A 23,615-nucleotide genomic window follows, 5' to 3' on the forward strand; every position below is an offset into this window, starting at 1 on the left:
TTTTGTATATTTTTAAAGTAACCCCTTATCAGATATTATTTGCAAATATCTTCTCCCATTTAGTAGGTGACCTTTTCATGTTGTTAATGGTTTCCTTTGCTATGCAAAGGCTTTTTAGTTTGATGTCCCTTTTGTTTATTTTTGCTGTTCTTTTGCTTGCCTGAGGAAACATCAAAACAAAAATTACTAAGGGTGATGACAAAGAGTTTACTGCCTATGTTTTCTTCTAGAAGTTTTCTGGTTTCAGGTCTTACTTTTAAGTCTTTAATTCATTTTGAATTTACTTTTGTGCATTGTGTGAGAAAATAGTCCAGGTTGATTTTTTTTTTGGTATGTAGTTGTTCAGTTTTCCCAGTACCATTTATTGCCGAGACTGTCTTTTCCTCAGTGTGTATTCTTGCTTCCTTTGTCATAGGTTAGTTGCCCATATGAGTGTGAGTTCATTTCTGGGCTCTATTCTGTTCCATTAATCTATGTGTCTATTTTTGTGCCAGGGCCATTACTGTTCAGATTAGTATAGCTTTTGTAGTATAGTTTGAAATCAGGCAGCATGATAACTCTAGCTCTGTTCTTTCTCAAGATTGTTTTTGCTATTGTTTCTTGTGTTTCTGTACAAATTTTAGAATTATTTGCTGTTCTGCTGCTGCTGCTGCTAAGTCGCGTCAGTTGTGTCCGACTCTGTGCAACCCCATAGGCGGTAGCCCACCAGGCTCCTCTGTCCCTGGGATTCTCCAGGCAAGAACACTGTTCTGGTTGTGTGAAAAATACTATTGGTATTTTGATAGGGATTGTATTGAATCTGTAGATTGCCTTGGATAATATGGTCATTTTAACGATATTGATTCTTCTAATCCATGAGCATGGTATATCTTTCCCTCTGTTTGTGTCACCTTCAATTTCTTTAATTAGCATCTTATAGTTTTCCAAGTACAAGTCTTTTACTTCCTTAGATATATTCCTAGGTATTTTGTTCCTTTTGATGTAATTATAAATGGTATTATTTTCCTATTTTCTCTTTCTGATAGTTCATTGTTAGTGTATAGAAATACAACAAATTCAACAGCATATTAATAGGATCACACACTGTAACCAAGTGGGACTATTGCTGGGGTACAAGGATGGTTCAACATATGAAAACTGGTCAGTGGATTATAACACATTAACAGAGTGAAGGAAAAAAATCACATGGTTATCTCAATCGATGCAGAAAAAGCATTTGACAAAATTCACCACCCATTTATGATAAAAACTCTCCAGAAAGTGAGCACAGAGGGAACCTACCTCAAAATAATAAAGGCTGTATATGCCAAACCCACAGCTAGCATCGTACTCAACAGTGAACAAGACAAGGATGTACACTCTTGCTACTTTTATTCAACATAGTTTTGAAAGTACTAGCCATGGCAATCAGATGAAAAATAAATAAAAAGGAATCCAAATTGGAAAAGAAATAAAACTGTCACTGTTTGCAGAAGGCATGAACTATATATAGAAAATCCTAAAGATGCTCCCAGAAGACAACTAGAGCTCATCAATGAGTTATGTGAAGTTGCAGGATATAAAATTAATACACAGAAATCTTTTTCATTTCTATACAATAACAATGAAGTTAAGTCAGAAAGAGAAATTTGGACACAATCCCATTTACCATCACATCAAAAAGGATAAAATGCCCAGGAATAAACTTACCCAGGCCTCAGACAGTAAAAAATCTGCCTGTAATGCGGGAGACCCAGGTTCTATCCCTGGGTTGGGAAGATCTGGTGAAAGGAATGGCAACCCACTCCAGGATTCTTGCCTGGAGAATTCCATGGATAGAGGAGCCTGGGGGACTACAGACTACCCCTAGGGTTGCAAAGAGTTGGACACGACTGAGACTCACACACACACACACACAAACTTGCCAAGGAGACAAAAGACGTATACTCTGAAAACTATAAGACATTGATGAAAGAAATCAAACATAATACAAATGAAAGATAAATCATAATTTTGGATTGAAAGAATCAATATTGTCAAAATGATTATACTACCCAAAGCAATCTACAGACTCAGTACAATCCCTATCAAATTACCATTTGCATTTTTCACAAAACCAGAACAAAAAAATTTAAAATGTGTATAGAAACACAAAAGATCCCAAATAGCCAAGGCATTCCTGAGAAAGAAAAACAGCTGGAAGAATCAGGCACCCTGACTGGAGACTATACTACAAAGCTGTAGTCATCAAAACAGTACTGGCACAAAAACAGAGGTATAGGCTAATGGAACAGGATAGAAAACCCAGAAATAACCCATGCACCAATGATGAATTAATCTACAACAAAGGAAGCAAGAATATATAATAGAGGGAAGACAGTCCCAAATTAAGTAGTGCTGGGAAAACTGGACAGCCACATGTAAAAGAATGAAATTAGAACATTCTGTAACACCATACGCAAAAATTAACTCAAAATAGATTAACGATGTAAATATAACACTGGATACTATAAAACTCTTAGAGGAAAATAGGCAGAACACTCTTTGATGTAAATTGCAGCAGTATCTTTTTGGAGCCACATCCTAGAGTAATGCAAATAAAAGCAAACAGATGGGGCCTAATTAAACTTAAAAAAACTTTTGTACATCCAAGGAAACCATAAACAAAATGAAAAGACAACCACAGAATCGGAGAAAATATTTGCAAATGAAGTGACTGACAAGGGATTAATTTCCAAAATATACAAACAGCTCATGCAGCTCAATATCAAGAAAACGTGTAACCCTGGGCAGAAGATCGAAATAGACATTTCTTCAAGGAAGACAGAGATGGTCAAAAAGCACATGAAAAGATGCTTAACATTGCTAATTATTATAGAAATGCAAATCAAAACTACCATGAGGTATCACCTCACACGGTCACAGTGGCCATCATCAAAAAAGTCTACAAATAATAAATGCTAAGAGAGGGTGTGGAGAAAAGGGAACCCTCCTATACTGTTGGTGGGAATGTATATTGGTACAGCCATTATGGTAAACAGTATGGAATTTCCTTAAACTAAAAAAAGTTGCAATGTGACCCAGCAATCCTATTCCTATCCAAGGAAAGCTATAATTTGAGAAGATATGCACTCCATGTTCATAGCAGCACTATTCACAACAGCTAACACATGGAAGCAACCTAAATGTCCATTGACAGGGGAATGGATAAAGAAGATGTGGTACATACATACAATGGAAAATTACTCAGCCATAAAAAAGAATGAAACAGTGCCATTTTCAGTAACATGGATGGACTGAGAAATTATCATACTAAGTGAAGTAAATCTGAGAAAGACAAATATCATATGATAATCACTTATATGTGGAATCTAAAAAATGATACAAATGAACTTATTTACAAACAGACTCATAGACCATAGACTTTAAAAACCAACATGGTTACCAAAGGGGAAAGTTGGGAGGGATAAATTAGGAGTTTGGGATTAACATAAACACACTATTATATATGAAATAGATAATAAACAAGGTCTTACTGTATAGCACAGGGAACTCTTTATTCTGTAATAACTTACATATACAGAAGAATAATCTGGAAAAGAATGGAAAATGTATATTTATAACTGAATCACGTTGCTCTGTGTTGTTGTTCAGTTGCTAAGTCATGTCTGACTCTTTGCAACCCCCCAGACTGCAGCACGCCAGGCTTCCCTGTCCTCTACTGTCTCCTGGAGTTTGCTCATGTCCATTGAGTTGGTGATGCTATGTTGCTATACCTGAAGCTAATACAACATTGTAAATCAACTATAATATAAAATAAAAATTTAACGAGAATAACTCTGAAAATCAGGCAAACCATGGATTGGAAGAAAGTATTCATTTATCTGACAACTCTGATGTGAAAATATAGAGTTTCTATGACTCAAGATAGGGGTGGCTCAAATGGTAAAGAATCTGCCTGCAATGTGGGAGACCTGGGTTTGATCCCTGGGTTGGGAAGATCCCTGGAGAAGGGAATGGCAACACTTCAGTATTCTTGCCTGGGGAATTCCATGGACAGAAGAGCCTGGTGAGCTACAGGCCATGGGGGTTGAAAAGAGTCAGACACGACTGAGTGACTAATATACACACACATGCATGACTTAAGAATAGAACAACAACCCATTTTAAAAATTGGCAAAAACACTTAATGGACACTTTACAAAGGAAGCTACATAATTGACCAATAAACACTGCAATGAGAAACTACACACTACACAGCCACTAGGAAAGCAAAAATTTAATAGACTGCTGACAATATTTGTTAAGATGTGCAAACAGAACTCTCATGTATTACTGGTAGGAATGTAAAATAATATCACTTCAAAAAAAGGTTTGGCAGTTTCATATAAAGTTAACATTCACCAATCCCTTGACTGTGCTGTCCTGAACTTGGCATTTTATTTAAGAGAAATGAAAACAAATCCACAAAAAGACTTGTATAAGAATGTCTACAATATAATAAATTAACTTATTTATAATAACTAAAACCTGGAGACAATGAAATGTCTGTCAACAGGAGAATGAGTAAACAAATTATGGTATATTTTTACCCTGGAATACTGCTCAGCAATAAAAAGGAATCAGTCACTGATATATACAATAAGCTAGATGAAGCTCAGACATTATGCTAATTAAAAGCATGAGACAAGAGAGTACATACTCAATGGTTCCATGTATCTGAAATTATAGTATGGGTAGAAGTAATCTGTGCTGAAAAAAAATCAGAACAGTGGTTGCCTGGAGTGAGGGAGAGGCCAGAGAATTGACTGGGATTAGAGAGAAGGAACTTTCTGGGCTGATGGAAGTGTTCTATATCTTCATTGTGATCTGGGTTACACAGATGTATCCACTGTCACAATTGTTCAGTTAATACTTAGACATCTCAACATATGTAATGTTTACCTTAAAAAATCATTGAGGGCCTCCCTGATGGTCCAGTGGTTAAGAATCCACTTTGCGATGCAGGGGACACCAGTTTGATCCCTAGTCTGGGAAGATGCCACATGCCATGGAGCGTCTAACCCCAAGGCCACAACTCTATCAAGCCTGTGCTCTAGGGCCTGCGAGCCTCAACTCCCGAGCCCATGTGCCAGTTAGTGAAGCCCCGGTGCCCTAGAGCCTGTGCTCCGCAACAAGCCACTGCAACGAGAAACCTGCGCATTACAACTGGAGAAAGTCCCCGCACAGCAACAAAGGCCCAGCACAGCCAAAAATAAAAATAAGTAAAGAAGAAATTCTTAAAATAAGAAGCCCATGGACAGTGGGTGGAGGTATAGATTAAACAACATGGCAGAATGTTGATAAGTATCAAAACTGATAGAGAGAATTCATTATACAATTCTACATAGTTTGTAAATAAAATTTTCCACTTTTTTTTAAAGTGGAGGAAATGAATTAAAGATTAATATGCACTGAATTCTAAATACTATATATATTTTTTTTAAAGAAAGTGAGAACTGGTATAACTACACAGTCTTTGCTGGGCAGAAAACTGAGTGCTAAACAATTAGAAAATCATTGTTTTGTTCATTCCTGCCCTTGGGAAAGAGAAGGAAGGGCAGACTGAAGAATGAAACAGGATAATCTTAGTCTGCAGCAATCAGACCACACTATTCAGCGATTCAACCTCCTCAAGGGGATAGAGATATCCAGGCAAGATATTACCAAACCTAGATATTTGTTAATTAAACTCACTTCAGAGCAATACCCTGAGTGAATAATTAATTAAATGTTAATTTATGTTGATGATAATATTGCACTTGAATTTTGGAACTTTTTCCCTGAATTTTAAATATTTGAGAAGCAAGAGCTAAATATTCTGCTAATAACCTGCATTTTTTTCCCTCACATTTTCTTTTTTCTTTTCCCTGCTGATGTCTACTGCTAGCTTTGATAATGCAGGTGGTAGAGTTCCCAAGCAGAATGAATTTGGTTCTATAGAAATTAGCAAGTAGAGTATCTGGGATTTTATAAAGATAATAATATTTTTTCAACAGGCATTAAGGCTAAGTTAAGAAAAAAATTGGGTGGTCTAGAGGGTAAGAATCTGCCTTGAGGTGCAGGGGTCGTGGGTTTGATCCCTTGTCAGAGAACTAAGATTCCACATGTTGTGGGGCAACTAAACCCGCGCACCACAACTGCTAAGCCGGCATGCCACAGCGGAGATCCCGAACGCTGCAGCTAAGACCCCAGGCAGCCAAATAAGTAGATAAATGGAAAAAATTAATCCTTGGTGACATCCCGAGTGCCATCTGCATTTATATTGCCTCACATCGAAGGTGGTAAAATAATGGGGAAAAAATCAAACTGGGTCTAGAAAACTCGTAACATAATGTTTCCTTTTCTGCAAATTAGTAAATCCCAGAGTTCCAGAGCAAAGGCCAAAGCTTTATGTATATCCCTTCCAAATCTGGATCGACAGGGTCAAAGTCAGATGTGTCTGGAGGGGCCAGGCTGGTCACTGGAGTGGCCAGTTATTGGTAGGAGGCCCTGAGGAGTTTGTGTCAAGAGGCTGGACTCAAGACTCACTAAGGGAAGCACAGTGCCCCTCCCCTCCATTTTCCCAATCACGGCATGAGGAGGAGAGTCAATCTGAGGGAAAAAATAGATATTGCATTACTTCAGTAAATTCTTATTTTAATTTTTACTTTTTGGCCATGCTGCATGGCATGTGGGATCTCAGTTCCCTGACCAGGGATCAAACTCATGCCTCTTGCATTGGAAGCATGGAGTCTTAACCACAGGACCACCAGGGAAGGCCCAGTAAATATTTACTAAGTACTGACTGTCTACTATATACTGATGCAGGCACTAGGGATACTGAAATGTCCAACTTGGATTGGATCTTTGTTGTCATGGGGAATAGCTGGACCAAGGAGGAGGAAGTGTGGGGTGGTTTGGGGCTATAAAATTTGGTACCCAACCTAGAGGAAGTGACATTTGAACTGAGACCTGAGTTTGAGGAGGAGTTAGCAAGTCCAGGGGATGTGGAAGGAGACTTCCAAACAAGAGGAAACTCTGTGTGAAGGCCTTAGAAGGGGGCAGGGACAGTGAGAGAAAGGTTGTGGAAAGGGATAATGTGGAATAAAGTATCTGGTTCTCAAGGAAACTGGTACCCAATTCCCAGGGAGATGAGAAGCTCTGTAACCTGAGTGTCAGAAAAGGTAAACAGTGGGAAAGAATGAAATATTCTGAAAGTGGTTTGGAGAAAACTGGACATCTGGAAAAAAGTTAAATGCTTAAGTTATTTCTATACCCAAATAAGTTCCAGAAATATCAAAGATGTTAATAGAAAAGAAAGCCATAAAAATACCAGAACATGGGAGAATTTTAAACATAATCTTAGATTGGGAAAGCCTAAAGTGACACAAAAATTACAAAGCCATAAAAGGTGCTATCGATACTCTTAACAGCATTTTTAATCTTCAAAAAAAGAAGACAAAAAATATTTTCAACCCAGTACCATGAAAGATGTTATAGTAAAGTGATGACTGTTTACATCTATATAAAAAACAACAGAAAAATGAGCAAATAACATGAAGAGAATACAAATAGGTACCTCTTTAAGTATAAGATTTATGTGACCTTATTCGTAATAAGAGATGTACAAGCTATGACATACTGTTTTCACCTAAGAAGTTTACAAGGGTCAAAAATAAACATCAAACTAAAGTACTTCTTCATAACAAAGGGAACCACTAACAAAATGAAAGGCAACTTACTGAATGGTAGAAAATATTTGCAAATCATATATCTGATAAGTGGTTAGTATCCAAAACATAGCAAGAACTTCTATAACTCAATAGTACCTCCCCCCAAACAACCTGATTAAAAAAATAGGCAGAGGATCTGAATAGACAGTTTTCCAAAGAAGACATATAGATGGCTAACAGGTACTTGAAAAGATGCTCCACATCATTTATCATCATGGAAATGCAAATCAAAACTACAGTGAAATTATCACCCCCTGCCTGTTAGAATGACTGTTATAAAAAAGACAAGAAATAATGTGTTGGTGAAGATGTGGAGAAAAAGGAACCCTTGTGCACTATTGGTGGAAATTTCAATTGGTGCAGCCACTGTGGAAACTCTGTGTGTGTGTGTGTGTGTGTGTGTGTGTGAGTCACTCTGTAGTGTCTGACTCTTTGCAACCCCATGGACTATATCCCACCAAGATCCTCTGTCCGGGGAATTCTCCAGGCAAGAATACTGGAGTGGGTTGCCATTTCCTTCTCCAGGGGATCTTCCCAACCTCGTGATTGAACACATATACATACAGGTATCTAGAATATTCCTATAAGTAAATACAATGAGCTATCTCAGGTAGCTCAGTGGTAAAGAATCTGCCTGCAAATATAGGAGACACAGAAGACATGGGTTTGATCCCTGGGTTGGGAAGATCCCCTGGAGAAGGAAATGGCAACCCACTCCAGTGTTCTTGCCTGGAGAATCCCATGGACAGTGGAGCCTGGTGGGCTACAGCCCACGGGGCTGCAAAGATTCGGACACAACTGAGCACGCACGCAGTGAATAAAGTCCCCACCAGGGAAAGTGAACTAGATGTTGGAGAGGGAGGAAATGTTACTATTTGCTGTGTACGATTTTGAACCTTTTGAATTTTGTACATGTGCATCTAGTACCCAAAAAATTAAATGTGCATTTACTTATTCATAATTTTTTCAAAATTTATGTCAGTATAACCAATGCCTTTGTTCTAAGTGTGAGCAAATCATTGCAATGTTAACCTTAATGTTGTTAAATATATTATAAATTTATTTTCATCATATTAGTTTCATTTTTCAAGCTATAATCCCAAGCACACCTTTTTTGGAAAATGTCTACCATAAAACTCCCATTTTAACTGAATTCTCTTTCAGGGTTCTTATTGCTGGCATTAGTTATCTTTGATAATGAGGAGTCCCAAATTCCCGTTTCCAAAGCTACAGCATACTAATTTCACCACAGTCTTAACAGTACCTAGCACAAACCTTGTTTGTTTGTTCTCATTGCGCTACCATACACATAAAATGTACCATCGTAGCCATTTTTAAGTGTACAGTTCAGTGGTAATAAGTGCATTCATATTGTACAGCCAGTACCATCCTCCATCTCCAGCACTGTTTCATCTTGCAAAATGGAAACTCCATGTCTTTTAAATAATTCCCCAGTCTTCACTCCCTGACCCCCCAGTAACCACTGTTCTACTTTTTGTCTCTGTGATTTTGACTACTGATAAGACATTGGTGAGAATTAGATTTGTTTACATATAAAAGACTTAGAAGGATGACTGGCATATGTATTACTAGCTGCTGTTATCTAAGTCCAATAGAACTTTCTGTGAGATGAAATTGTTTTCACCTGCACTATCCGTGTGGCATACATGAAATGTATGTGGTTATTCAGGATTGAACTGTGGCTAGTGAGACTGAGGAATGGCGGTCCAGTGGTTGGGACTGCATGCTTCCAATACAGGGGGTGTGGGTTTGATCACTGAACAGGGGGACTAAGATCCCACATGCTAAGTGATGCAGCCAAAATAAATAAAATCACTGAGTTTTTTTTAAAGGAATGACATTTTACATTTTATTTAATTTTAATTAACTAAAATTTTTTAGTCACATGTGATTAGTAACTGCCCTATTGAACAGCAAGAATCTAGAGCTTAGAGGAGAGGCCAGGCCTGGAGTTACAGATGGAGCTGTCACCTTATGCCGATAGTTGAAGCTGTAAGAATGAAGGGAGATAAATGGGAAGGGCAGAGGGCTAGGATTAGGAGCTAGGGAAGACCAGCATTTCAGGTTTTTTCAGAGAAAGAAGACATGGAGACATGGGAAAAAGACCAAAGGTAGACGAGGCACCTTGTCAGAAAAACAGAAGACAATTCCAAGAGGTGATCACTAGGTTACATACCATGAATTGAGTTAATTCAATAAAACTGAAAGTATCGTTGACCATGTCTGTGTGCTCGAGGTAGGTTTTGTAACTTTGCAGGTGGTGGTGGGGGAGATCGGCTGTGCAGTGGAATTTGAGGCACCATTTGTAATGCCTCTGCCTTCTCTGGTGAATATGTGCAAAAGACCTTGTGAAGGCATTGGCTTTGAGTGCTTGCAGAAGAAATATTTCAATACTAATTTCCATGACTAGTTCTGGAGACATTTTAAAGACAACACTGTATGCACTGCTTTCTACAACATAACCTTGGGCTGCACCCCACAGGCTTACAGGGTCTGTACCTGCCCAGCTTTAAGGCCTAAGAAAGAGCCTGGAATCAGCAACAGAGCATCAGTGGTTTAATGGATGAGAGGGCCTACATGTCTCAAGCAGGGTCCTGGATTTGGACCTGACTGTGTGCGGCAGACAGATGGCGGGCAGGACCTGGCCGCAGGCTTCCTCCTGCTGGATGGGGAGGGGAAATTGCCAGTCATTGGGGGAATTGATGTCTGGTTGGCTGATTAGTTCCCAGGGAAACCAGCAGAGGGGCATGCCCCTCACAGCCCCTTTGATAAGAACAGTCACTAGGTGGGGCCTTGGGCAAGTAGGTAGGAATGTTAGTCATGTGAGTTGGGAAAGCTGGCATAGTTCGAGCAGGGGATATACAGAGAGTGAGAGAACAGTCCTCTTGAGTGGCCTCACCATACACCCCATAGAACTCTGTTGTAAGGCATTGGAAGATTATGGTGGCTGTTTCCTTATTAAAATGTTAACGTGTGAGTCAAATCGACGGTTTTTGAACCAGAAGGATCAGTTTCATTTAATTATATTGACCAAATTGATTTTTAAACCAGCAGAATTCTTTGTAGTGTTCAAGAAGTCGTTATGCTCTACCCAAACAAGAGGAATGGGTCACCTTGGGATTCGCTGCTGGAATTTTCCTTTATGACAATACACTGGGAACTAAATCATTGGTCCTAAAGAGACTCTCTCATCAAGGTTCACCAAACCTGTCTTGATTAATTTTTCAAAAGCTCATGAGGAGGTTTACCAATTATACTTTCAAGGGTTCATTTGATCAGCTTCACTTGGTTGCACAGACTGCATATTGCTTCAATAGATGAAAATGGTTAAAAAAAGTCTGATGGAACTCAACTATGAACTAAATTCTAATATGACCTAAACTTGTGTGCTTTCAATTATTGCATAGCAAATTCTCATAGCATTTCTGCAGTAGTAGGGAGCAAATATTAAGTCCTTTTGGGCAGTGAGGGAGACTGACAGAAAACAGGAAGATCACTCAAGATGATACAATAACCTACTGCAGAACTATTAAGTTTTTCTCTGAGCCGCCCTCCTTCTTTTGTTTCTACAGAGGTTATCATCATGGTGTTGTGGTTGTAAATAATCTGCATTTTCAGCTCACACAGACATTCTGTTGTTCCATATTGAAACAAATTCCCTTTTCTTCTGTGGCCTCTTAAAATTTCGCTTCTCAAAGTGTGGTCCTTGGCCCAGCAGCATCTTCATCAACTGGAAGCTAATTAGAAATGCCCAGATTCTACTAAATCAATCTGCATTGATTCACATGCAAGTCAAAGGCAAGAAGCCCTCTCTGAAGGGACTCGATGGGTTCAAGACAGTGGTTGGCCACCCTGGCTGCATATTAAAATTGCCAGAGCTGCTTTTAGCCATGAAGTTCCTGGAGATTCCAAACTCAAGGGTTCTGATTTAATTAATTTGCAGGTGGGACCTGGGTATGCTTCAGTTTTAAAACTTTCACAGGTGAGTCTACTGTGTAGGCTTGAGATTTCCTGCTTTAGAATCATGTTGCATCTAGGTGCCCTTATTTTCAAATTCATTATTCTGAAAATGAAGCAAAACAAAATATTCTATTTATTTCATACAGTATTTTTTGTTGCTGCATAAAAGAAATCCAGGAATTCAGAATTTTTTTCATTCAATCCATTTACTAATTAAATAACTTAAAAAAAAAAGAACAAATGTTTTCAGTCATGCCTAGCAGACCTTGCTAATGCAATCTTTTGCTTTAGGCTTTGATATGTTAAAACCTATTCAGTATCTCAGAAAATGCAAGGGAAGAAATAGAAGACAAAGAGAGATGTTTTGCTTTTATCCATTATTATGGTAGGATAAGCACTGCGTATCACAAGAGAAAAGAATTTCAATTATGAAATTCAGTGCACATGTGAAAATAGGTAAGGTCTTTGGGTAAATACAGGCAGCCCAATTAAATTTGAATTTCAGATAAACAATGGATTCTTTTCTACTCAGTGATTTAGTAACTTTTAGTGTAAGTATTCAGTATATGTCATGCAGGTACATGGGATATATTTTTATTTACCAAATTTGGCAGCCAAAGCAATAGGCCATGTAAAATGCGGCAAAAATTGCATCTATAATTAATAAAAATTAGAATCTATAGAGGTGCCAAGAGGATGCCTACACAAATTCTTTATGGAATACGTTACAATTTAAACAGCAGTAATATATACTCCATGATTACAGCTCAACAGGAAATCTCTAAGTGTTTTTGATTAAGATACCTCTTTAGGTATGAGATGGCTGGATGGCATCACCGACTCGATGGACACGAGTTTGAGTGAACTCCGGGAGTTGGTGATGGACAGGGAGGCCTGGCATGCTGCGATTCATGGGGTCACAAAGAGTCGGACACGACTGAGCGACTGAACTGAACTGACCTCTTTAGGTGAGGATTGTAATGTTAAGAGATAATAATTTTAAATAATTCCATGTATTTCGATTCTACGATAAGTACCATTTTACTAACACTTTTTACTAATTTATGTGTAAAAAGAATTTAATCAAAATGAAACATCGCATGTTCTCAAGAAAAAACAAAGCAAAACACAAAAAAGCCGCCCGGAGCAGTCTGAGCTGTTGGAAAATATAGTCAGTAGAGGGCGCTAGAGTATCACGGATGAATTTCGACTCATAAAAGGCTCGTTTTTTGCAGTGCTTTGTGGTACTTTGATTTTATTTAAATATTTATTTCAGTCCACTTTGCCATGCAGTGTTGCTAATACAGATTAGAAACTAAAGGCAGTACGAGTGTACTGTTCAGCCCTAAATGATACATTTCTTTTGCCCAAGATCCTTGACAGCAATGCACTTTAGCCCATGTTGGCAATTGAAAGTACTGAGCTTTCTGTTTCGGCTTGAATGCTCGGGTCTCTGCAAGTGTGTGTGATTGTGTGAGTAATAATGGGTCTAATTAACAAAGGCAGTGGCAGGTGGAGGTTTATCAGGTGAAGGATGTGAAAATCCCAGTTGGCGTGGGAGATGGCCATGGCTGGCCTGACTTGGCTCCTGAACCAGAGAATGTGTCACATGTCACAGTTCTGTCCTCATGTGGACACACCTAAAAGGTGTACGGAGGTCTAGTTAAATTCAAGACAATTTCATTTCCCCTCCGTGCTGCCTATGCGACAGAGAAGGAGCGCTCATTATGTGTCTGCTTTGGGCTAGGCTTGCGCTTTTGTAAGGTGGCTTCCCTGGTGGTTCAGACGGTAAAGTGTCTGCCTGCAATGTGGGAGACCCAGGTTAGATCCCTGGGTTGGGAAGATCCTCTGGAGAAGGAAATGGCAACCCACTCCAGTACTCTTGCCTGGAAAATTCCATGGATGGAAGAGCCTGGTAGGCTACAGTCCATGGGATTGCGAAGAGTTGGACATGACTGAGCCACTTCACTTCACTTCACTTGACCTTTTATAGATTTGATTTTATTTTCATGACAACCCTGTGCGGTGGATGTTATTATCATTTCTTTACAGATAAAACAACAACTGAGGCTGAGAGAAAGAATGGATTTCCATGGACACTATTCTTGCATATAGTGAGTACTCATTGAACATTAGTCTAAGGCGGCATTTCCCAAACTTTGTTCTGAAAGACACTGGAGCCCTTCAAAGTTTCATAAGGTTTCCTCATTAAACAGTTTTGGAAAATATTGCTAACTCTGACCCTCTTTTAGAGTTTCACAATGCACAAATGTGTTATAAAGTTTCTTAAGAAATTCTGTGGCAGGAAAAATCTTTAACTTTGTGCCAGCTCAGGTTTCATAATCTTTTTTTTTTTGATGAGGACCATTTTTTAAAGTCTTTATTGAATTTGTTACCATATTGCTTCCATTTTATATTTTGGTTTTTTGGCCCCGAGGCATGTGGGATCTTAGTTCTCCGGGGAGGCATCAAACTCACACCCCATGCATTGGAAGACAAAGTCTTAACCACTGGATCGCCAGGGATGTCCCAGATTTCACAATCTTAATTAATCTAAGGAGCCCTTTCTGTTCCTCCATTTTTAGAACCATCAATATTACAAGGCAGGTGGAACATGTTTTGAGAAGTATGGGTCTAATGAGTAAATATGTGCAATATTATTCATGGCAGGAATTAAGGGGAGTTAGTTCATCATTGCTATTATCATCATCAGAAAACATACTCAGGCTTCCCGAGTGGCCCAGTGGTTGAGAATCCGCCTGCCAATGCAGGGGACACGGTTCCATCCCTGGTCGGGGAAGATCTCACATGCCTCAGGGCAACTAAGCCCATGTACCACAGCTACTGAGCTCACGTGCTGCAGCTACTGAAGCCCGGATGTGCTCCACAATAAAAGCAGCCATGCAAGGAGAAGGCCCTGCATTGCAACCAGAGGGTAGCCCTGCTTGCTGCAACTAGAGAAAGCCTGCATGCAGCAGTGAAGACCACCACAGCCAATAATAAATTTAAAAAATATATTAAAGAAACATGTATCCAGCCCCTTCTGTTTGTAGGACATTCGGTTAGAACCCAGAGACATGACTCAGACCATATTGTAGAGGACCTTACAGTTTAGGGGCTTCCCCTGGTGGCTCTGACAGTAAAGAATCTGCCTGCTGCAGCGACTCGAGTTTGATCCCTGGGTCGGGAAGATCCCCTGGAGAAGGAAATGGCAATCCACTCCAGTATCCTTGCCTGGAGAAGTCCATGGAGAGAGGAGCCTGATGGGCTATAGTCCATGGGGTTGCAAAGAGTCAGACGCGACTGAGTGACTAACACTTTCACACTTTACAGTTTAGACAGGAGGTAAAATGTCTTTAGTTTGAATGAAAATATAGCTTGAATTCCTATGATATTGTTTTGCCAACTTTTGGAGTTAGGATAGTGTTAACGGATAACAGGGTTTCCAATGATTTCTTAATGTGGCATTCTGTTTCATTCCCCTAGCGAACAATTACCATCTTCTTTCATTAATTTAGTATGGCTCAGATGTTTGGAGGATGAGACATTTAAACATTTGATTATGAGCAGATCCTAGCAGAAGTTGTTAAGAATCATACATCTTTGACACACCCTGGGAAAACAGATGTTCTCCTTTTCACTCGCAAGCACACACACACACACACACACACACACACACTCAATTTCAGCTCATCAGTGCATCTCATCTTCATGTCATTTGTGAGATGAACCAAAGCAAATGAAGGATGTAGATGTCTATATCAGGGGGCTGGTCAAATGATTTGGAGTTTACAAAATACAGGAATTTTAATTTTGATGGCTGGCAAGTTGTCAGGAGCCTTTCTTCTCTAGAGATGTGACAGTTCACAGGATTCTGGCACCTTTTCTCTAAGACTCTTTTAAAGCCTTCTCACGTGATGTGGTATACTACCAGCAGGGGAGAAACTCATTCATGGTTGCACCATTCATAGAGGAGCTGGAAAGGAAATGTTCATTTGTGGTTAAGATGTACAAAGGGAAATGTGAAATGATGAAAAATGACCTGGAAACTGTCCTGAGGTATGCAGACGCCTATAACAAAAAATGATTTTTTCCTTTCAAATCACCTTTAGTTAAGCCAGCTGCATTACTTCACCCTGACATCCCTTGAAGTAGGGCTCTATGTGGAAAGGCTTCCGGTGGATAGCCATGCTTTTGGAAGTACCATGACTTGCATCTCCATCGAGTCAAGTTCATCATCTTGGAGAGAATAGGCAAGACTTTTATTTTTGCCCCTACCTATCTTAGTGCCCTCTCATGCTATGAAATCACCAGCCAAGCCTTATTTATTCAGGTCACAAATGACAGAGCAATGTAGAAATAATAGGATACTAGAGGCAAATTGTGTTTTTCCATATCATGACTATAAATAAGTTACCCAAGACAACTTTTCAGAAGCCAATTTCAGTATAACGGTTTAAACCAAAATCCGATGAAAGGAAGTAATTTTTTCACATAATGCAGTCATGATTAAGAATGATTGTTTTCTCTTTACATTGATAACCCCTAATCCTTAATCCTCCTTATGAGATTTGCTTTAATATCTAAAAATAGTGGACATTTCTGAAAATGGAAATGGAACTTGCAATGGAGCTAGGAATTGCAGAGAATGTCCATGTGGGTATTTTTCATATGATAACTGGTATGTCTCATGACATAACTTTGCATCATATCCTAGGGGAACATGACACATATCTGACAATATAGATGGAATCATTCATATATTAGTCCCAATTGGTGCCATGAGCAGGCTGTCTGCCTTGGTGACTCTGAGTTTCATGTAAGAGCACTGTGGGGGCCGGAAGGAAACAGGCTAGTTCATCATTTAAACTTGTTTCCTACATTGAGAAACTGAGAATGCAAAAGAGAAGGAGCTGATCCAGAGTCAATGATTGCAATCTCTCCCAGCATCTCTCTTGCAGTCCCAGATTTCATGTAAACTTGTTAGAGCAAGTTGGGCAACTCGGGACTCTGTAATCACTTGTTTATAACAGAGATTCATGTTTTTAACCCCTGTAACTCCAGTTGTAGCATGAAATCATCACTTAACCAAAACCTTTCAGTTAATCCCAAACCTATCTTCAATATTTATATTCATTTCTCTAATGAATATCTACTGAGCACGTATTATGTGGCAGGCGTCATTCTGGATGCTGGGATACTGGTGAAAATGATGGCTGAAGTCCTAGTATCTTATTTATTTACTTGTTTATTTTTGGCTATGCTGGGCCTTCTTTGCCGTGTATGGGCTTTCTCTAGTTGTGTTGAGCAGGGGCTACTTTCTGGTTGTAGCGCATGGGCTGCTCATTGCCGTGGCTTCTCTCCTTGTGGAGTACAGGCTCTAGAGTGCATGGGCTTCAGTAGTCACTGTGTCTCCTATTGCTGAGAGAGAGAGAGATGAGAACAGAGATGAGCATTAGATTCGTCTCTTAAAGATTCTGAGTGACCTTGACAAGAGTGAGGCCCTTGCCAGGATGACAAAGAGGACGAGACTCAGTCTTTGTCTTTGAAGAAATGACAACGTAGCCATGGAGACAAGGCAACACTTCATTCTGTGGCTACACTTACCTTCTCAAAGAACCTGCGTTATTGTGGAAACCCAGAGTTGCTCTAGAAATAATATTCTCTCTAGATTTAAGGGCCCCTCGAGGTCCAGTAGTCTGAATTGTCACCTTATGCCTTCTTGACGGGGAGCCACATGTCAACATTTGCACAAACTTTTCCAGACACAAGTCCGTTTATAAGAGAGTCCTGTCCGTAGTTGCATGGCTTTGAACATGGTGATTTATTGTGCCAGGATTTTAAATGTGATTTATGTCTCAGGTGTGCACCATTATAATTTGCCATCTGCATACATTACGGAGTGATCACTTTGTAGGTACAAGTCTGGTACCATCCATCACTGTGCAGGTGACCCCCTTCGCCTGTTTCCCCTGTGTAAGGATGTGTTAATGTATGTCTGCACATGGTCTGTACTTACTATTCCTCCCTTTTCTTCTCCTGCTGTGTGTGTGTGTGTGTGTGTGTGTGTGTGTGTGTGTGTGTGTGTGTGTGGAGGGGGAGTGGGGAGTGGGACGAGCATCTCCTGAGTTGCTAGCTTGGCTCTGGCACCTGCTAACTGTCCAATTCTAGGTGAGTTGTTTTTCCTTTTTGCTATCAGTCTCTTGATTAGTGAAGTCGGGGTAACACCACATATTTCACGGGGCTATTGTGGGGTAGAGTGAGATGACCATGTAGAACACTCACCAGGTGCCTGGTCAAAGGCAGATGTCAGCAGGTGTGTGTCACTCTCCCTTCCTTTAGCTCCATGGTGAGACAGCCTTTGGCTGGGCTGGGGGCTTCCTCTACAAAACCTTCCTTGACTCTCCCCACCCCTCCCCACAACACTCAGTCAAGTTTTCTTCCTTTTTAAATTTGTGTATATCTTTATCTTATCATTTATCACATAGTATTGTGATGGGTTCCTTCATTTCTACCCAACTAGGTTGTAAGTCCCCCAGGTTCAGTAAGTGTTTTCATTTTTAGGGCGGTAACAGAGTGTAGTGATTAGGGATGTGGCTTGAAGCCATATTACTTGGGTCTGAATTTCAGCTCCATCCTTGTCGGCTAAATAGTCTCAGGCAATTTCTTTAATCTCTCTGGGCCTTGCTTCCTCCTTTGAGAGGAAGTACATCCTAGGACTGACATGCTTGGGTGAGGATTAAATGAAATGGTTCTGATGAAGTTCTTGAGACAGTACCTGGCACATTGTCAGTGCTCTGCAAATGTTTGCCTGTTATGAGGACAGTTTGTGAAGCCCTTGCAATGCCTGGTCTGGGGACAGTTGACCTAAGGCTCTGGTGTGTGGAATGACTGAACGAAAGGGACCAGTTAGAGAAACTAGGCCACTACTTAGACAGGTAAGCAGATCACAGAAAACAATTTTAGACGATCCTTTAAAATATAAGATTTCAGAAGTTACACATAAAAACATTTTTATTTTTCAAATTCTTTACATTTTTGAAAAATGTAGAATTATATCAAGTAAGGAGAAAAAGTCTTCATTCATAGTCTTTCTCCTCCCCTGTTCCTCACCTTCTCAAGATTTTCTAAATTTACAGTGTATTCTTTATGGTTCAGGTGTGTGTCCTCAGGTTCTTAGGCTGAAAAACAAAATCTACTACCCATTCACCAAAAATGTCAGAGATGAATTAAGCAATTAGAATTAGAAATTAATTCTAAATTAGAAAGTTATTAGGGGCCACTCATTTTAAAAATAATTGCTTTATGCCTGAATCCAACCTTTGTCTCTTCTTCAAGATGATAATGTGTGCAGAGTAAAGAGACTGCCCTTGAAGGAGTGTTTGGAGACAATGAGAAGAGGGATTTTGTTAAAAAATTATCTCCTACAACTCTGTCCAATGCTATTTTCTTATTAGAGCTGAATTAGGGGCTGCCCCGGTGGCTCATCGGTAAAGAATCTGCCTGCTTGCAGGAGATGCAGGAAACTCAGGTTCGATCCCTGAGTTGGGAAGATCCCTTGGAAGAGGAAATGGCGAGGCACTCCAGTATTCTTGCCGGGAAAAATCTCAGGGACAGAGGAGCCTGGCGGGCTGCAGTCCATAGGGTGGCAAAGAGTCGGACATGACTCAGCATGTAGGCACATTCTTGGAGTTAAGGGAGTATTGCCAGAAAGCCCCTGTAAAGTCGCAGGTGAGCAGAGTTTCTTAACAAAGCAGCTTATGGAGAGGGAGGGCCCTGAGGAACCCAGGGAGCTCCATCCGTGTCAGAGTTTGGCCTCTGGCTTGTTCTGCTTGAGGAATCGGAGACGTAGCTCTGACTTAGAAGCTTGAACGCTCTTGCTTGCTGCTCGATTTTGTCATGCTCTGGTTCTTTAGTGAATGTTCCTCTCTTCAGACTCCTTTCATATTTTGAAAAAAACAGTAGGAGGAGCTCTTTGGATGGGCTAAGGCTGTAGCCATCCTTTAGATAATAAATTTTTATTTCTAAAATTTCTAAAATGCACGGACCTAGAGGCTTTTTACTGTGGTCGGTTTTTTATCTTTTTTTTTTTTAAATAGAAAGGGACACATGAATTTTTATCAAATCATCGATCTAAAAACAAAGCCCATGGTAACAGAATGCTATTCTATATTTTCTAGTAATGCTTTATTGCTAACATTTTCTTATTATCCTAAAAAGTACTTACTTCTCTTTTGATTTTATGATAACATAAAATCATTGGTTGGAACAGTATTATGGCTGTTTCACAGTTGATGATTTATTTTGGGACTGGAGTCACATCTTTTAGAAAAACTTGATTTTATATTCATAGATGTTGTTGATTTCTTAACTAAATCTTTTAATTTTTTAAAATAATATTTTAATTCTTTCATTTGCCTGAATGTTGGAATCATTGATAAGCCAATGCTTAGTGCTTAGATGTCATTGTATTTAGGACAATAAATTTCATATTAATAATTCAGGGATCCCCATCTAGTTGGTCCTAATAAATTGTAAAGTCTTACTGATTGAAGTCTGGGTGGATGCTGTGTTATGATTCCTTCTCTCTCTGTGACCAGTATTTTATTTTTAATTTTTGGAAGTTGAAAGATTTCTTACAGATCCCAGAAACCAGGAACAGGGAAAGGGAGGCAGTGAGCCAGGGCAAGGGCAGCCCTCTGACCCAGTTCACATGTGAACAGGATGCATGCATGCATGCTAAGTGGCTTCAGTTGTGTCTGACTCTTTGTGACTCCATGGACTGTAGTCTGCTAGGCTCCTCTGTCCATGGGAATCTCCAGGCAAGAATACTAGAGAGGGCAGCCATGCCCTTCTCCAGGGGATCTTCTGCACCGCGGGATTGACCCCGTGTCTCTTACATTGGCAGGCAGGTTCTTTACCACTAGTGCCATCTGGGAAGCCCGTGAACAGGGCAGTGAGAAACTATGATGTATAAGGCGGTTGGTGTGCAGGTCACTAACCTTATGTGGGTTTAACTCCAAGTAGTCATTTTAAAAGGTGCCTCAGGAAAAGCAAGAGGGAATTTAGCACAGGAGTTCTAAACTCAGGTCCTTATCTAAATGTCCAGACTCTGGGTCATTAATACTGTAAAATGCCTAAGCAGCAACTCAAAATAGTTGTTTTCTCATTTAGCTCAGAAATTGAAGGCATGACATTTGGGTGAAGTTCAGTTCAGTTCAGTCACTCAGTCGTGTCCGACTCTTTGCGACCCTATGAATCGCAGCACTCCAGGCCTCCCTGTCCATCACCAACTCCCAGAGTTTATTCCAACTCATGTCCATTGAGTCGGTGATGCCATCCAGCCATTTAATCCTCTGTCGTCCCCTTCTCCTCCTGCCCCCAATCCCTCCCAGTATCAGAGTCTTTTCCAATGAGTCAACTCTTCACATGAGGTGGCCAAAGTATTGGAGTTTCAGCTTTAGCATCAGTCCTTCCAATGAACACCCAGGACTGATCTCCTTTAGAATGGACTAGTTGGATCTCCTTGCAGTCCAAGGGACTCTCAAGAGTCTTCTCCAGCACCACAGTTCAAAGCATCAATTCTTCAGTGCTCAGCTTTCTTTATAGTCCAACTCTCACATCCATACATGATTACTGGGAAAATCATAGCTTTGATTAGACGGACCTTTTTTGGCAAAGTAATGTCTCTGCTTTTCAATATGGTGTCTAGGTTGGTCAAACTTTTCTTCCAAGGAGCAAGCATCTTTTAATTTCATGTCTATAGTCACCATCTGCAGTGACTTTGGAGCCCCGCAAAATAAAGTCTCTCACTGTTTCTATTGTTTCCCCATCTATGTGCGATGTTCAATAAGTAGTGAGAATGTTGGGACTGGAGTCTTTGCAAGATATTTGAGCTAGAATCAAAGATTGAAAGTCACTGGCATATGGGTGGCACTGGCAAGAATGAGGTCCTTCAGATCACAGAGTATGAGAGAAGTAAGGAAGAAGAGCTTGATGGTGCCATAGGGCACACTAACATTTCAAAGGTAGAAAGAAGATAAGCCCATAGAGGAGAAAGTAAAGGAAGATGAGAGTGATACAAAGAGCCCCAGGAGACAGTGATACCTATAGCTAGGAAGGGGAGAGATTCAGGGTCTAGCGGAATGGTATGAAACAGTATGGACTTCAGAGTCAGACAGCCCTCATTTCCAGTCCATGTTCTAATCATTGCTAATTGTGTGATCTTGAAACCAAGCAGGACCCTGTGGGGCTCTTGGGCATGAAAGCCTTTTTGTCTCCCATTTCTTGTAGGTAAGACTCCAGCCTCTATGACATATTCCCGAGTTCCAAAGGGCAGATTAAAACAATTACTAATCAAGGGAGAAACAGCCAAGAAACCATCTGAGGCAAGATTAAAGGAACTGGAGAAGCTCATCAAGATTAGGAGACCAAACTCCTCAGTCTCTCAGGAGACTGAGATTAGGGACTGCAGGTCCTGTAGAACCCTAATCCTTATTGGCAACCCCATCCTTGTTATAAAATCTTCATTAAATCCTCCTGGGTTGGAACACAATTTTGTGAGGCATGAGCCTCCTGTGTCCCCCTTTGCCTGGCAAAGCAATAAAGCTATTCTTTTCTACTTCACCAAAACTGTCTCTGAGATTCAACTGGGCACCAGTGCTGAGCTTTTGGCAATCTCAGTCAATTTATTTGGCCTTCCTATGTCTCACTTTATTTCCTCAAAGTGAGGAACATTTACCAGTCTGTTTCCTCCTTTTGAAAATGGAGACTATACTAGTACCTACCTCAACACTGTTTTGAAGATTAAATGATGTATAAAAGTGCTTGGCACAGATACATTTCTCAAGTGTGGTAGCTATCATATTAATATATATTAGAATGGCATTGAAACATGTAAAATATCATGTATGAAATGAAAAAAAAATAAATGAATACATAAATGAAAAAAAAAAAAAAGAAAATGCAGATGGAAGAAATCCATGAAATTAGCAATCAAGATCAAGGGACTGACACGAATATTGAAATCACCAAGAATTATATCAGGAGGAGGGCTGAAGAGAGCATCAGGGAGGCAGATGTTAAAATCATCAAGGAATAAAGAGGAGGGAAGACTGGGTTTGTGGTTGATTCCAACAAGGAGGCATTAGCAGCTGTTTGGTCTGATGGTGTAAGATTCAAAGCTGCGCATTTTGCTATGTTTGAGAGTTTTGTTTGGAACAGATAATGTAAGTAAAAGAGCTTCTCAAACTTCTCAAATAGTATTATTACTGTATAAGTAAAATTGAATATGTTTAACATTTAAAAAAAAAAAAAGAAGTATTTTCTCAGGAGTGTCTGGAGATTCAGGTCAATCAGAAGGATGACATTGAAAAAGTTTGGAAAACATCTCCTGGACTGCAATTCAAGGAAGTCTTTGGGAACCTTGATGAGTTTCCACAGTGTGGTGCAGGCAGAAGCCAGAATGGAAAAAAAAAGGAAAAAAAAAAAAAAAAAAAAGCCATAACAAGTGGGGAAAGGGACTGGAGAGAGAAAAATGGATTGTGAAGAGGTAGGTGATGATGGGCATACAGGAGTTCACTGTACTCTTCCTCTAGTTTTCTGGATATTTGAAGAGCTCATAATAAAGATTTTTAAAAAGACCATTTACAGTAAAAAGTATTTTACTTTTCCTCCAAAATATACGCTTGATAGAAATAGCAGAAATAGTAGAGGACTCAGCCTTTGCCTGAGGGAGAGAAGCTGTCTGTAGCCAAAGTAGAATGATTTCCAGAGGTAGGATGTTACCAAAGGGAAACTCAATTGTTTGTACCTATCAATCAAACTCAAGGTATGTATGTATCAAACTTCACACCAGCGTGGGCTTTGGAGTTAGATTGCTCTGTTCAAATCCTGGCTCCA

The 23,615-nt window shown here is 39.8% G+C and overlaps 1 long non-coding RNA gene across 1 annotated transcript; it reads left to right on the forward strand.

Moving 5' to 3' along the window:
• Positions 1-11,929: 11,929 nt before the first annotated feature.
• On the forward strand, positions 11,930-22,852 carry LOC123465648. Its single transcript, XR_006640901.1, has 3 exons — positions 11,930-13,535; positions 13,767-13,828; positions 22,008-22,852. It is a non-coding gene; the product is annotated as an uncharacterized LOC123465648 (long non-coding RNA).
• Positions 22,853-23,615: the final 763 nt, after the last annotated feature.

The sequence above is a fragment of the Bubalus bubalis genome, chromosome 4 (genome assembly GCF_019923935.1).
Source record: "Bubalus bubalis isolate 160015118507 breed Murrah chromosome 4, NDDB_SH_1, whole genome shotgun sequence".
In the NCBI taxonomy this organism is placed as follows: Eukaryota; Metazoa; Chordata; class Mammalia; order Artiodactyla; family Bovidae; genus Bubalus; species Bubalus bubalis.